The sequence below is a fragment of the Salmo salar genome, chromosome 18 (genome assembly GCF_965601325.2).
Source record: "Salmo salar chromosome 18, fSalSal1, whole genome shotgun sequence".
Lineage (NCBI taxonomy): Eukaryota > Metazoa > Chordata > Actinopteri > Salmoniformes > Salmonidae > Salmo > Salmo salar.
The window spans coordinates 84,834,581-84,849,111 of NC_138308.1; the positions used below are offsets into that span (position 1 = coordinate 84,834,581).

Genomic DNA, 14,531 nt, shown 5'->3' on the forward strand with positions numbered 1-14,531 from the left:
ACATTTGCTTATAGTCTCCTGACACAATTCAGATGATTTCTTGATACTTGTCATAAACTCTGAACCAATATCACGGCCACTGCCGATCTCTCTGACATCACCAAAGATAACACTAACAATACCTGAGAAGACAGATAACTCCCTTTTCAAGTCTACTGCTTCACTAAGAATTCTAGCACTCAGTTCAGATGCACTCTTAAACTGATGTGGCTCATCTCCAGCTGGGGACATGGAGGACATTCTAACAAATTCTTTAATATCTTCATCGATACAATACAGATGATCCACAATTGGTCCACTCTTGGCCAAGAACTTTTTCTCATAATCCGCCAAGGTCTCTTGGTTTGTGACGTCACTAATAATTCTTCTAAAGTATAAAATAACAGCAGCCAAAATAGACAACGTGATGCCCACCCCTGCACCGGCAACAGAGAAAAACCCTGTGAAGGGGGCAAGCAAGCATCCCACTCCTGCGCACACTCCCCCAGCCGTATATACTGCAATAGCCTCCTTGCTCTTGTAAGGAGACCCTCTTTTATTTTTCTCCAATTTGATCTTTTCAGCTATCATTGTAAATTCATCTGCCAATGTTTTCAGATCATTTTTAGTCTCATCAAGGAGTCTGTTGTATGAGCTGATGTTTTGATGGAGTGACCCGAGGTTTTGATTCGGAGGATCAGATGAAGACACTGAAAAACAAAAAGACATACATTCATTCACTGTCACTGTTGGCTTTAGCACAAATGACGTAAGTCAAGGGCAGTGCGCTTCTCTAAAACCTTGTATTAAATCCCAGCCATAGTCAGACAGTTATTCATAGAAAGAACACACTCACCCAGATCAAGAAAAAATCTAAAAGAGTAACTTATCTGTCAAACCTGATTAAATATACCAGACATGCAATGGTAGCCCAGTGTTACACTGATACGTATCCACAAAGAAATCCCACCACAGTAATAGCCAGATTTCTTGTACTAATCTGTCCAATCTAATTAACCATTGCTTAACTTCATATGTTACACCACTGTAAAGATTACAGTAGATAGTGTTGGAAAATGTGTTCATCCCTGCTCCGGCAAAACAAGCTTTAAAACTGGATCACACCTATATTTTATTGTTTTTTTTTATGAGGCTGAAGCATTATAAAGGAATATTTCTAATAATTTCAACTAAAACAAAACTATTATATTTCTTGATTTAAAGTGAAATTCATTCTTGGCGTAAGCGTAGGACTACACTTCATCTGTGTCTAATCGTTGCGACTTTAATGTGGATTTTAGGTAAAGATGAGTTGAACAATGTGTTCATTATGAATTAAACCTGGCCATTGGCCTTGCCATTGTAAAGGTTTTAGTATTGCATGCACATAATACTGGATTACACTTAATCATTTCCCATTATTTTATTTTAGTGTTCTTTTAATTCAGTTTAAGCATAGTCCAATAATATTTTTAAGAGATGTCCACAGAATTGTGATACTATAAAATTCTATTGCTGTGGGCTTAAGCGTCCTTGAAGCTATTTTATTTATTTTTTATTCCATACAATCTTACTCACTAAAAGGTGGTGAATCCATACTGTCATCACTTGAATCCTTATCATGACTGTCTGACTGAGTTCTCGTTTCCATGCTTGGAGTTGGGGTTTTCAGAGCAGAGGAAGACTTCAATCCCACTGGAGGATGTAGGTAGACAGTGATTCATAAAGAGAAACAAAAACTGTGTTAAAGTATTAATCTATTCTCTCAGTCTCATTTGAAGTGTTTTAGAATATGTAGATAGTTGAGGAAATATGACAGACACCTACAATTCACTTGTACAATTAACACATTAAATACATTTAATCAATGTTCATAATTTTCATATAATCACAGTATCTTCGATTGGTCTTACCTTCAAAGAAGCCAAAATGATGAGACTATGGGAGAACATTCTGATTAATTAAATGGAAATACTTGTTACATTATTACTTAAGGGATAATTCAAACCTTTACTTTTGGTATTATTATACATTTTGTATATGCTTTTCAATTGTAATATACAATCCTGTAACAAGTTTATAAATGTCTGAACACAATGTTATACATATTGTTAAAGCACCAATCAGCACATTATGCATTTATAAGTTATATTCTTCAAAAATCAATGGGTACATATCATTAATTTATATGTCCAAAAATGTATGTAGCAACTGCAGATGGCCCCTTTAAGTGACACTCGAGTCTCCTTTTCACCTCATTTATCACCAGATTTACTTAACAAAAGGCCCAATAGGTGGTCCGGGTAAGTCATGACATGGCACAAGTGGGGGTCTTTCCTCTTTTGTTGTCTACGCTCTTAGAAAAAAGGGTTCCAAAAGGGTTCTGGAGCACCCTTTTTGGTTCCATGTAGAACCCTCTGTGGAAAGGCTTTTATATGGAACCCAAAAGGGTTCTACCTGGAACCAAAAGGGTTCTACCTGGAACCAAAAGGGTTCTACCTGGAACCAAAAGGGTTCTACCTGGAACCAAAAGGGTTCTACCTGGAACCAAAAGGGTTTATTCAAAGGCTTCTCCTATGGGGAGAGCCGAGGAACCCTTTTTGGTTCTAGATAGCACCTTTTTTTCTAAGAGTGTAGTGCTCCTCTATTGTTCCTCATGCACAGGGGAGGCCAATGACATCACAGATTCCCATCAGATCAACTCCTCTAATGAAGTTTGTGTCAAAACACATATTTTTTTACTCTTTAGTGTGTGTACTTTACTGTATCACTTTTCAACAGTAAACATTCCAAAATAGCTGGAGGACGTCTTTAAGTGTTCGCAAAGTAATTACAATAAATATTGCAAATACAGTAGAAAAAATACAATATAATTGCTCAGAAGGTGTGATGACTCCCAATGCCAGATAGATAGAGATGGGTTTTGTAGTCATTTTTTACTTTTTCTATCTGTATCAGGATCAAATGTCAGACAATTTTACTACTATATTAAATAATTTGAAGAGGTAAATTACAGACTGATTTGTTGGTGTAAACACACAGTCAAGTAGTCACGCAGTACATATTATATCATATGTATGTATGTATGTATGCATCATCGTGCATATTTGATGTCAAGTATGAAAAAAGTATGCAAATGTATGCTCTCACTGCTGTAAGATACTCTGGATAAGAGCATCTGCTAAATGACTAAAATGTCAACCTCATTGATTCTTGAAGACTATAAATTGATTCATGAGCTGAACTCAACATGATATATAATAATACATCTCACATCAAATTCGCTGTAAATATAAACATTTTCTACAGACATGTTGATGAAAGAGGCCATAGCTGTCCACCAAGTAGCACAGTAACAGGTGTGGCCTGGCACAGTATGACATATACACTCTTACATACACACACATTTTCATGAATAGTTCTATATTAATGCAACATTAGAACAGAACAGTTTACATTTCCTACAACTACACCAGTGGAAATCATTTCATACTCACAGTGTTTAGTTAGGTGCAGTGGAGGTACAATGGGTTATCCAGAGGAGTAACAACTTGACTGTGTTGGAGATTCTGGATTCTGAAAATAAAAACAACAGTTGTGTCCAATCACAAATCAAGGTTCATCATTGATAAGGAGTTATTTTATGACTTAATGATGACTGAGTGTATCAATGTTCACTTATTAAGACTTTGTCAATGCAGGTACCAGGAAACACCAGGAAACACCTGCCACTGTAGTAACCCCATAACACCACAGAGGTACAGTACCACCAAATACTGTAGTACCCATCACACGAGGTACAGTCACAAGTACTGTGATACACGGGTAAGTCCACCACATACTGTAGTGCCCCATAAGACCACAGAGGGACAGTACCACAGAGGGACAGTACCACCAAATACTGTAGTACCCATAACACCACAGAGGGACAGTACCACCAAATACTGTAGTACCCATAACACCACAGAGGTACAGTACCACCAAATACTGTAGTGCCCCATAAGACCACAGAGGGACAGTACCACAGAGGGACAGTACCACCAAACACTGTAGTACCCATAACACCACAGAGGTACAGTAACACCAAATACTGTAGTACCCCATAACACCACAGAGGGACAGTACCACCAAATACTGTAGTACCCCATAACACCACCGAGGGACAGTACCACCAAATACTGTAGTACCCCATAATACCACAGAGGGACAGTACCACCAAAATACTGTACTACCCCATAAAACCATAGAGGGACAGTACTACCAAATGCTGTAGTACAGTGCATTCGGAAAGTATTCAGACCCCCATTTTGTGGAATTAGCAACTTTTGAACGACTTAATACTTTTTATCTACTTTGCACTGAACAAAAATATAAATGCAACATGCAACAATTTCAATGATTTTACTGAGATCCAGTTCATATAAGGAAATCAGTCAATTGAAATGAATTCATGGATTTTAGATGACTGGGCAGGGGCGCAGCCATGGGTGGGCCTGGGAGGGCATATGCCCACACACTTGGGAGCCATTCAATTCTCTGGCAACAGCTCTGGTGGAAATTCCTTGAGACATCTGTGGCATTGTGTTGTGTGACAAAACGGCACATTTTTGAGTGGCCTTTTATTGTCCCCAGCACAAGGGGCACCTGTGTAATCATCATGCTGTTTAATCCGTTTCTTGAAATGCCACACCTATCAGGTGGATGGATTATCTTGGCAAAGGAGAAATGCTCACTAACAGGGATGTAAACACATTTCTGCAGAAAGTTTGAGATAAATAACCTTTTTGTGTGTATGGAACAATTCTGGGATGTTTTATTTCAGCTCATGAAACGTGGGACCAACACTTTAGGATGTTAGCTAACCCTTCCCCTTTAACCAAACTCCTAAATGTAACCCTAGCCAACTACCTAACGTTAGCCACTTAACTACCTAGCCAGAATTCATAAAAACAAATCATACATTTTGCAAATTCGTAACATATCATACACATTTTTCTTTGTAACATATCATACGAAATGGGGGATTGACATCAACAAATTAATACATACCCTACGAAACGTGACATATCATACTAAATGGAATGTCTCGGATTTGCGTAAAGAATAATACAAAGTGCTCTGAGACCAGGTTGGAATTGGAGGATGCATTTTATGCATATTCTAACAGGGCTCTCCCACCTTGAACTTGGAGAGCTACCTAGCCTGAACAGGGTTGGAAAGCCATGTAATGAAATTCAATAGTTTACATCTGTCGTTCTTTTTGAACTCACTCACCTCAATAATAACACTACATCAACGGTTATTAGCTTACTGTTTTTGTTATCATGGAGGACTGATTGGGCTCATTGCCTCTAGTTGAAAATAAATGCTGCTCTAGGAAATGTAACTAAGTGTAAATGTAAAACTGTCTAAAGCAAGGTTCCATGGAGAAACCGTGATGAGGCCCTGTCCTTCCACCAGATTTAACACATTCCATAACCATTTAAACATTTTCTAACCTTGATTAAAACATTTCTTACTTTAATGTAAACCTTTTCTCACCTTAGTTGTTTAAAAGTGATGAAAAATGGATTTGGAAATTGTTACCACGTTTTCGACTCAGTTGGTGTTTGTTTTCTGTGCAATTGTACTTTATCTTTCACTTTCACTCTCCTTCCCTTCCTTCTCCCCAACACTGCAGTACAACATAACACCACAGAGTGATGCAACTATATCAGTGAATTAAGTGTTTTCTCTGTCTGGTTTTAAGTGTGTGTGTGTGTGTGTGTGTGTGTGTGTGTGTGTGTGTGTGTGTGTGTGTGTGTGTGTGTGTGTGTGTGTGTGTGTAAGAAAAATAAATGTTTTTGACATCTGGAGAAGAGTTGGAGATCTTTGGACAGGTAATAAGAGGATGACTATAAACATTTTAAAAGGACAGAATATTTAGATGTTATAGAAAGATTGTACTGTTCTGTGGAAACTAGTTGAAGACCAGGCAATAACCCCCAATACAACATTTAGTCTTCAAAAATATATACATGATATATACTATTACATTACTCGTGAGGGATCCCGGAATTTTTCAGATAATATTTTGTTTACAGCTGATCACTTCACCGTGTAAAGTCAAATCAAATCAAATGTCTCTTTCTCTCTCTCTCCTCTGTGGTGCTATTGGAACAAACCATAGTACATTGTGGACTTGTGATCACCTGTGCATTGTTGCACAGGATGACCATTATTTGTCTAATAAAGGGGGACTTCAATGTGTTTTGTAAATTGTACAACAGCTGATGAAACTAACACCGCAAAAGAGTGAACATTTTTTTTAAAGTAATTTTTTACAATTTTACTGAAAATATATTACAGTAAGGTACTTAATTGTTACAGAGAAATTATTTCATACTGATATAGAAACGTCTGCATAGGGCCGGTGTCGGGGCCTCAAGGAACCAGGAAGAGTAGCTCCACCAGCTGCCCCTATGAATTGACCCTGAAACGAGCAAGATCACCAGCTATGTTTTTAGTCATCTGCTATTTTTTGTAAATATTTATTTTCTCCAAAGAGTTTATTGAATGGGTTGATGTTGTCTTTGAGCTTTCGTAGTTCAGTAGACTCTGGGGGAAAAAAACATTGTCAGACAGTGTTATGCAGAGGAAAGACACAAACCCACAAACCACTTTGATGACTAAATTAACATTTGTAATTTAATATCTAATTGAACTAACTAGCTAACTATCTCAGTATAAATTCCAATGCAGCTGTTTTTATCTCAATATCAAATCATTTCTGGGTAAAAATGAAATACCTTACTGTGATTGCTTTCAATTAAAATGGTCAAAAATATACAAAAATGGCTTCTTAGCAAAGAGCAATTTCTCAAGCAAATATTTTGGTAGGACTCTCTGGGAGTGGTCTGAGTGGGGAGGTGAAAAGTGAAAACTAGCTGTTATTGGCAGAGTTTTTCTTATTGTTCTAACTAATTTACCACCTGGCGATATCATCAGGCAGGCCAAAACTCCATCCCACCAAAACAGGCAAAAGTTCCAGGTGGTCTTATAGTGTGGAAATATCATGAAAACACAGGTAAATCATGTTTTTGACTGCACTGGACCTTTAAAGAGGCTCTGAACATGTAGATTGGCACATGTGTTTTTATGTTGCTCATTAGAAAAACGAAATTTCAGGCTTGGAGGTATGTTTCCTAACCGATTCGGCATTTGAGTAATGAGCCTATTTCACTTCCTCAAAATCCCCAGAAGGAATCTAAGATAACTCAAGAATGTTTTAGTTGTGCAATTTTAAATCGAGTTAAGGTGTTTGGTGCTGTGTTTCTAAAGTAAAAAAAATGTGTGACGTGTTGTCTTATGTAAACAGTCAGAGCTGCTGAGCAGGCCTGTCACACTGTCTATGCTATTGGTAGAGAGCAATCACTGCAGTAATCAAAACCCAACCTTAATTTACCCGTTGTGACTCATGGATGTTCCAAACTCCGTTTTAGACCAGACTGACTTTATCTACAAAATTATCCTATTTACACTTTGTAGTCAATTTTATGACACTCAAATAACTTTTTCAGAATCATATCGATGCCACATAGTCTGTTTTCAAAGGGATTTGTTGTTTTTTAAAGGCAGTCATCTTTAAAGGACAACTCCACTTTTCAACCTCATTTCTATTATCTCCAGCACAATACCAGTGTCAACATATTTGAAAGGTGCATTTCTACATTTTTCCCCCGCAGTTTTTAGTTCAAAAGTGAAAACATTTTAAAAGCAGCGATTTTCAAACACTATGAGATTCATAGGGACGTGGGGATCAATAAAATACCCTCCATTGTGCAAGAAACTCATGACAGGTTTTGGAAATCACCGTTTTTAACTTTTAATCCTACCCTGTGTTGTCACAGAGAAGCATTTTTTATGACCTTTCTTCTCATCTTTTTATCCACTGATCATATGTGTTGTTTTCACATATGTAGACACTGGTTAGGTGCTAGAGATGATGAAATGAACATTAAATTCTCTGGCAAAGACTCTGATGGACATTCCTGCAGTCAGCATGCCAATTACACGCTCCCTCAAAACTTGAGACATCTGTGGCATTGTGTTGTGTTACAAACCTGCACATTTTAGTGCCCTTTTATTGTCCGCAGCACAAGGTGCACCTGTGTAATGATCTTGCTATTTAATCAGCTTCTGATATGCCACACCTGTCAGGTGGATGGATTATTTTAGCAAAGGAGAAATGCTCAATAACAGCGATTTAAACAAATGTGTGCACAAAATTTGAGAGAAATACACTTGGAACATTTCTGCAATCATGAAACATATTTTTGTTTAGAGTAGATTTGTAACAAGCACGTTCAGAGGAAAATAGCATTTTCGTTTAGTGCATTAAAATACCTTACTGGATTGGATATCAAGACAACAACCATATTAAGATCAAAACTAATTTCACTGTTTGCATGCCAGGTGATGACATTAAATTATTAACGACGTGTGTTTGTGTCAAATAACAAATCGTTAAACTGTTGAATAATTCTAAATCCCTCTCTTGAAAACATGGTTTCAGTTGAATACGAGAAGAACGTCAACTTTTATAACAAGAAGATCAAACTTCATTGGCTTGTGTTTAGACTTTTACTTCTTTCTCTGTCAGGATACAGAGGAGATTTTTAACATTTTATTTTTATTGAACCTTTATTTAACTAGTCAAGTTAGTTAAAAACTAATTCTTATTTACAATGACGGCCTACCAAAAGGCAAAAGGCCTCCTGCGGGGACGGGGCCTGGGATTAAAACAATAATAATAATACAATATAAATATAGGACAAAACACACATCACAACAAGAGAGACACAACACTACATGAGGAGAGACCTAAGACAACAACATAGCAAGGCTGCAACACATGACAACACATGGCGAGGGACCGGGCAGTGTGAGGCCGTGTAGGGGTTTTTGGTGGAGAGAAGATTGGTGAGTAAAGCTGGACGGGTTGGTCATTCTATACCTCTGTTCAACCCCTCTCACCTGGTGCCCTAAAATAAAATGTTATGACTATTTCAAACCTTGAAGTTATTGTATGAAGCGTGTTGTCAGGTAGTTTCCCACAAAGTACAGTAGTACAGTTTATATAGAGGTTTATTTCAGCTGTAGCTCAGGAACTGTGTTGGCAAGGCATTGTTGTCTGTTGACATTTTTTCAGAGCTATTAACTTTATGTTCCTAGTTTTAGTGTAGGTGATTGGGGCATTACAGTGTCTTCAGAAAGTCTTTACACCCCTTGACTTTTTCCACATTTTGTTGTTACTGCCTGCATTTAAAATTGATTTAATTTAGATTTTGTCACTGGCCTACACACAATACCCTATAATGTCAAAGCTTTTAGACATTTTTACAAATTAATAAAAATGAAAATCTGAATTGTCTTGAGTCAATACGTATTGACTTCTCAGGGTCTGGTTTTGAGAACACTGCTGAGCTCTTCAACGCATCGCTCTCGAACACAAAGGATTCCAGCCTTGCAACCCCCTCTGATAAAACAGTATAACATGTTCCTGAAGACCCCTCACAGAACCAAACGGGATGTTCTTCAACCTACACCTACTGCCCTGGAACATGGTACGCTCAAAGCCACATCCCTGTCCCCCACACAGACTTCCAATGGTTCGCCCCAGTTACAGTAATTTACAGGTCTCCTTTCTTACATCTTCAGACTCTTGTTGATTTCTAATGTGAACTTTCTTTTGCTGCAAATAATGACTTGCTGTTGTGAACTCAGGTGAAGACCCCCAATGGCCCTCCCAAACCGTCTCCTTCGAAAAGATAACCCAAGCTATCAAGTCATGTAAGGACGCCACCACTGTCATCAGAAATAATATCACCATTTTATTTGGCCCTCTCTCACCGCTGAATGGTCAACATGGACAGAAATATTGGTGAACTTTTATCTTTGACTGTCTTATTGCTGTGTGTACTGAAGAAATAAATAAATATGTTTTGTCACATACACCAGATAGGTGCAGTGAAATGTGTTGTTTTACAGGGTCAGCTATAGAAGTACGGCTCCCCTGGAGCAAATTAAGGTCAAGTGCCTTCCTCAAGGACACAACAGATTTTTTGCATTGTCAGATAGGGTATTCGAAACCAGCGACCTTTCTGTTACTTGCCCAACACTAACCACTAGGCTACCTTCCACCCTGGAGTAACTGAACTGGGGTAACTTTGTGAAACCCGAAACAGGAGCGGTGTGTGGAGGATTGGCCTGAAGACTGTCCTGAGCTCAATTATGACTGGAAACCTGTATAAAACATACTTATTTAATGGCATGTTCATTGTTTGCATTAAATGATCAACTCTTTGCTACATTCCTACCCATGCTACTAGTATTTATTCAACAAACTTATTTTTCATTGATTAGTCTTAAACTATATTAATAACTGGTTGATTGATTATCTGTTTCCTCTCATCAGTCTGGCTAGCTGAGGCTTTTTATTTTTATGAAATGTTATTTAACCAGGCAAGTCAGTTAAGAAAACATTCTTATTTACAATGACGGCCTACCAAAAGGCCTCCTGCGGGGACAGGGGGCTGGGATTAAAAATAAAAATATGACAAAACACACATCACTAGAAGAGACAACACTACATAAAGAGAGACCTAAGACAACATAGCATTGCAGCAACATGGTAGCAACGCAACATGGCAGCAGCACAACACGGTAGCAGCACAAAACAGGGTACAAATATTATTGGGCACAGACAACAGCACAAAGGACAAGAAGGTAGAGACAACAGTAAATCGTGCAAAGCAGCCACAACTGTCAGTAAGACTGCCCATGATTGAGTCTTTGAATGAAGAGATTGAGATATGGATTGTGCATGAATGAAATGTTTTTGTGTCAAATCGCCAATTGGCAACCCATCCCTTATGGGATTAACTGTCACAAACAAACATTACAATAATTCACTATGGTAATTGCGATGATAATTCCGGCGTTCTCTGCATTGTGCATCACATAAAGAGTGAAAAAAATTAAAGATTCAAATATAAAAGATAAAAATCAATACGTAAAGTAAAATTAGATTGAAATAAGATTATCCAAACAATAATTACATCCCTAGAGCAGTAAAATAATACACATACATTCACACTACATATATACACATACATACTGTCATGGTTGTCATAGGGAGAAGAGGACCAAAGTGCAGCGTGTGTGTCGTTCCACATTTTATTTACTCTGTGAAACTAAGCAATACATAAATAAACTGAATAAACAAAACAACAAACCATGACGCAGAGGAGAAACAAACACTACTCAAAAATAATCACCCACAAAACCCAGGTAGAAAAACCCCTACTTAAGTATGATCTCCAATTAGAGACAACGAGGACCAGCTGCCTCTAATTGGAGATCATCCCAAACAAACCAACATAGAAATACAAAAACTAGAACCTAACAACATAGAAATAGAACACATAGAATAAACCCCCCTGACCTACTCTACCATAGAAAATAACAGCTTACCATGGTCAGGACGTGACACATACATTCACACTGCATATATACATACATACATACATTCACACTGCATACATACATACATACATACATACATACACACACACACACACACACACACACACACACACACACACACACACACACACACACACACACACACACACACACACACACACACACATACATACATACATACATACATACATACATACATACATACATACATACATACAGATTCATATGGTAGACAAGCCTATACACCATCTATATACACACACCATTAACCACACAGAAGATTCATTTGGTAGACAAGCCTATACACCATCTATATACACACACCATTAACCACACAGAAGATTCATATGGTAGACAAGCCTATACACAATCTACATACACACACCATTAACCACATAGAAGATTCATATGGTAGACAAGCCTATACACCATCTATATACACACACCATTAACCACATAGAAGATTCATATGGTAGACAAGCCTATACACCATCTATATACACACACCATTAACCACATAGAAGATTCATATGGTAGACAAGCCTAAACACCATCTATATACACACACCATTAACCACATAGAAGATTCATATGGTAGACAAGCCTATACACCATCTATATACACACACCATTAACCACACAGAAGATTCATATGGTAGACAAGCCTATACACCATCTATATACACACACCATTAACCACACAGAAGATTAATATGGTAGACAAGCCTAAACACCATCTATATACACACACCATTAACCACACAGAAGATAAATATTTGTACAATTTAATTGTAGGTAGCCATTTTTCTTTTATTCCATGCTTTATGTAAATATCCCGCAAATGGAAATTCATAATGGACAGAAACCATTTCAGTTTTTCCTCATCACTCAGCCACATAATGTCAGGGCATATCTGGTGGTCTTTCTCCTCATCACTCAGCCACATAATGTCAGGGCATATCTGGTGGTCTTTCTCCTCATCACTCAGCCACATAATGCCAGGGCATATCTGGTGGTCTTTCTCCTCATCACTCAGCCACATAATGCCAGGGCATATCTGGTGGTCTTTCTCCTCATCACTCAGCCACATAATGCCAGGGTGTGTCTGGTGGTCTTTCTCCTCATCACTCAGCCAAATAATGCCAGGGCATATCTGGTGGTCTTTCTCCTCATCACGCAGCCACATAATGCCAGGGTAGAGAGAATAAAGTAGACGGCATCGGTCAAAATCGTGATTTATGACCCTATGTCCGGCTGGGGCGTACATGCCCAAATAAGGGCATCCGGTCTGGACATCCTGGCGGGAAGGTGTCACGTGGTTAGGGTCATATAGTTTTATCCTGTTCTGTCACGTGTTAGAGTGTGTGTTATATCTATATTGCATCTCTTTGAAGTTGTCATGATGATTGATGTGTAGGGCCCTCATTGAACTGGGGGGGTTGTGTTTGAACATTTCAAAGAGGATGACCCCACACCCACCCCCCTATTTTATTGCTCTTAGGGTTGTTGTCTATGAATTAGGAATGTCCGGGGGGTTATGTGTTGGAGGCAGACGTCTTATAAATACGCCCCAGACACACATGCGGCCCCAGAACACTAAAAAAGATTTTAAAAATAAAACCCTGAACATTAAAACAGAAAATTATGTCTCCTAGGTCAATTCTCGGGGTACTATGCACCTCTTGTCGCGAACCCTATGATAAAAGCATCGAGGATCTTTGGGGTGAGGCTTTAGAATGTTTTAAAGCGTTTTTGGATACTAGTGATGGCCATATGACTTATATGTTCAAACCTGAGGATTCAACGGTGAAGATTTTCACAGACAGCGGCCCCAGACCCCTTTACCATGCAAAACCCGGGAGTTTTCTCCTGCACTGCGTATGAGAGAATGGCTTAAGATACGCCTAGCGCTCTGTCAAATTGAACAGGCCCTTAGCGCTACAGAATTACCAGGCTATGCATTGGAAGAGATGGTGGGGGGTCGCCATGATTTACAAGCCATCAGGATCTCTTCAATGGCTTATAGCCCCGACTCCAAAGTGACAATTTTAGCATGTGAACAATTTGATAGTACAAATGCGACGAAGTCTGTCAGTTCATATTTATTTTCCAAAGCCTGCAAGGATGTGAATTATTTTATGCCTGTGTTTAGCTTTTTAATTCATAACCCTGATGAATAAGCTGGACAGTCTTTTCCAAAATTGTGAACAATTACGTCGACGACCGCTTCTATCCTTAAGACACACGGGCGAGAGTCTACAGGCCAGAAGTAGGATCTATCCCTGGAGTGAAAACTTACCGAGTCTTGACGCTGGGGAGTTGGACACAGCCCGTTATCCGTAAGAAAGGAACAGTAAAAAAATAAAAAAATGTGTGTATTAATTATTCAAAGGTCTGTACTAAAATATTGCGAATTAAATAAATGTTTTCAAAGCTACCCCTTAACCAACGGGAATCTGTCATTTCTTCAAACGTTGTTTATCCTGTTATGGCTAGGGGGCAGTATTTTCACGGCTGGATAAAAAACGTACCCGATTTAATCTGGTTACTACTCCTGCCCAGTAACTAGAATATGCATATAATTATTGGCTTTGGATAGAAAACACTCCAAAGTTTCTAAAACTGTTTGAATGGTGTCTGTGAGTATAACATAACTCAAATGGCAGGTCAAAACCTGAGAGATTCCTTTACAGGAAGTGGCCTGTCTGACCATTTCTTGAACTTCTTTGCCATCTCTATCTTTTACAAAGGATCTCTGCTCTAACGTGACACTTCCTACGTCTTCCATGGGCGCTCAGAGCCCGGGAAAAACCTGAATGTCGTCATCCCAGCCCCAGGCTGAAACACATTATCGCCTTTCTCAAGTGGCCGATCAAGGGACTGTGGGCTTAGGCGCGTGCTCTGGCCGCCCCCGTCTTTGTGATTTTTCCTCTGTTTGCCGAAAAGGAGATTCCCGGTCGGAATATTATCGCTTTTTTACGAGATAAATTGCATAAAAATTGATTTTAAACAGCGGTTGACATGCT

The 14,531-nt window shown here is 38.6% G+C and overlaps 1 long non-coding RNA gene across 1 annotated transcript; it reads right to left on the reverse strand.

The window, feature by feature from the left end:
* Positions 1–235: 235 nt before the first annotated feature.
* On the reverse strand, positions 236–5,668 carry LOC106578005 (uncharacterized). Its single transcript, XR_001322257.3, has 5 exons — positions 5,521–5,668; positions 3,477–3,555; positions 1,893–1,917; positions 1,558–1,674; positions 236–689 (listed from the first exon to the last, which is right to left on the reverse strand). It is a non-coding gene; the product is annotated as an uncharacterized LOC106578005 (long non-coding RNA).
* Between the last annotated feature and the right edge of the window lie 8,863 nt (positions 5,669–14,531).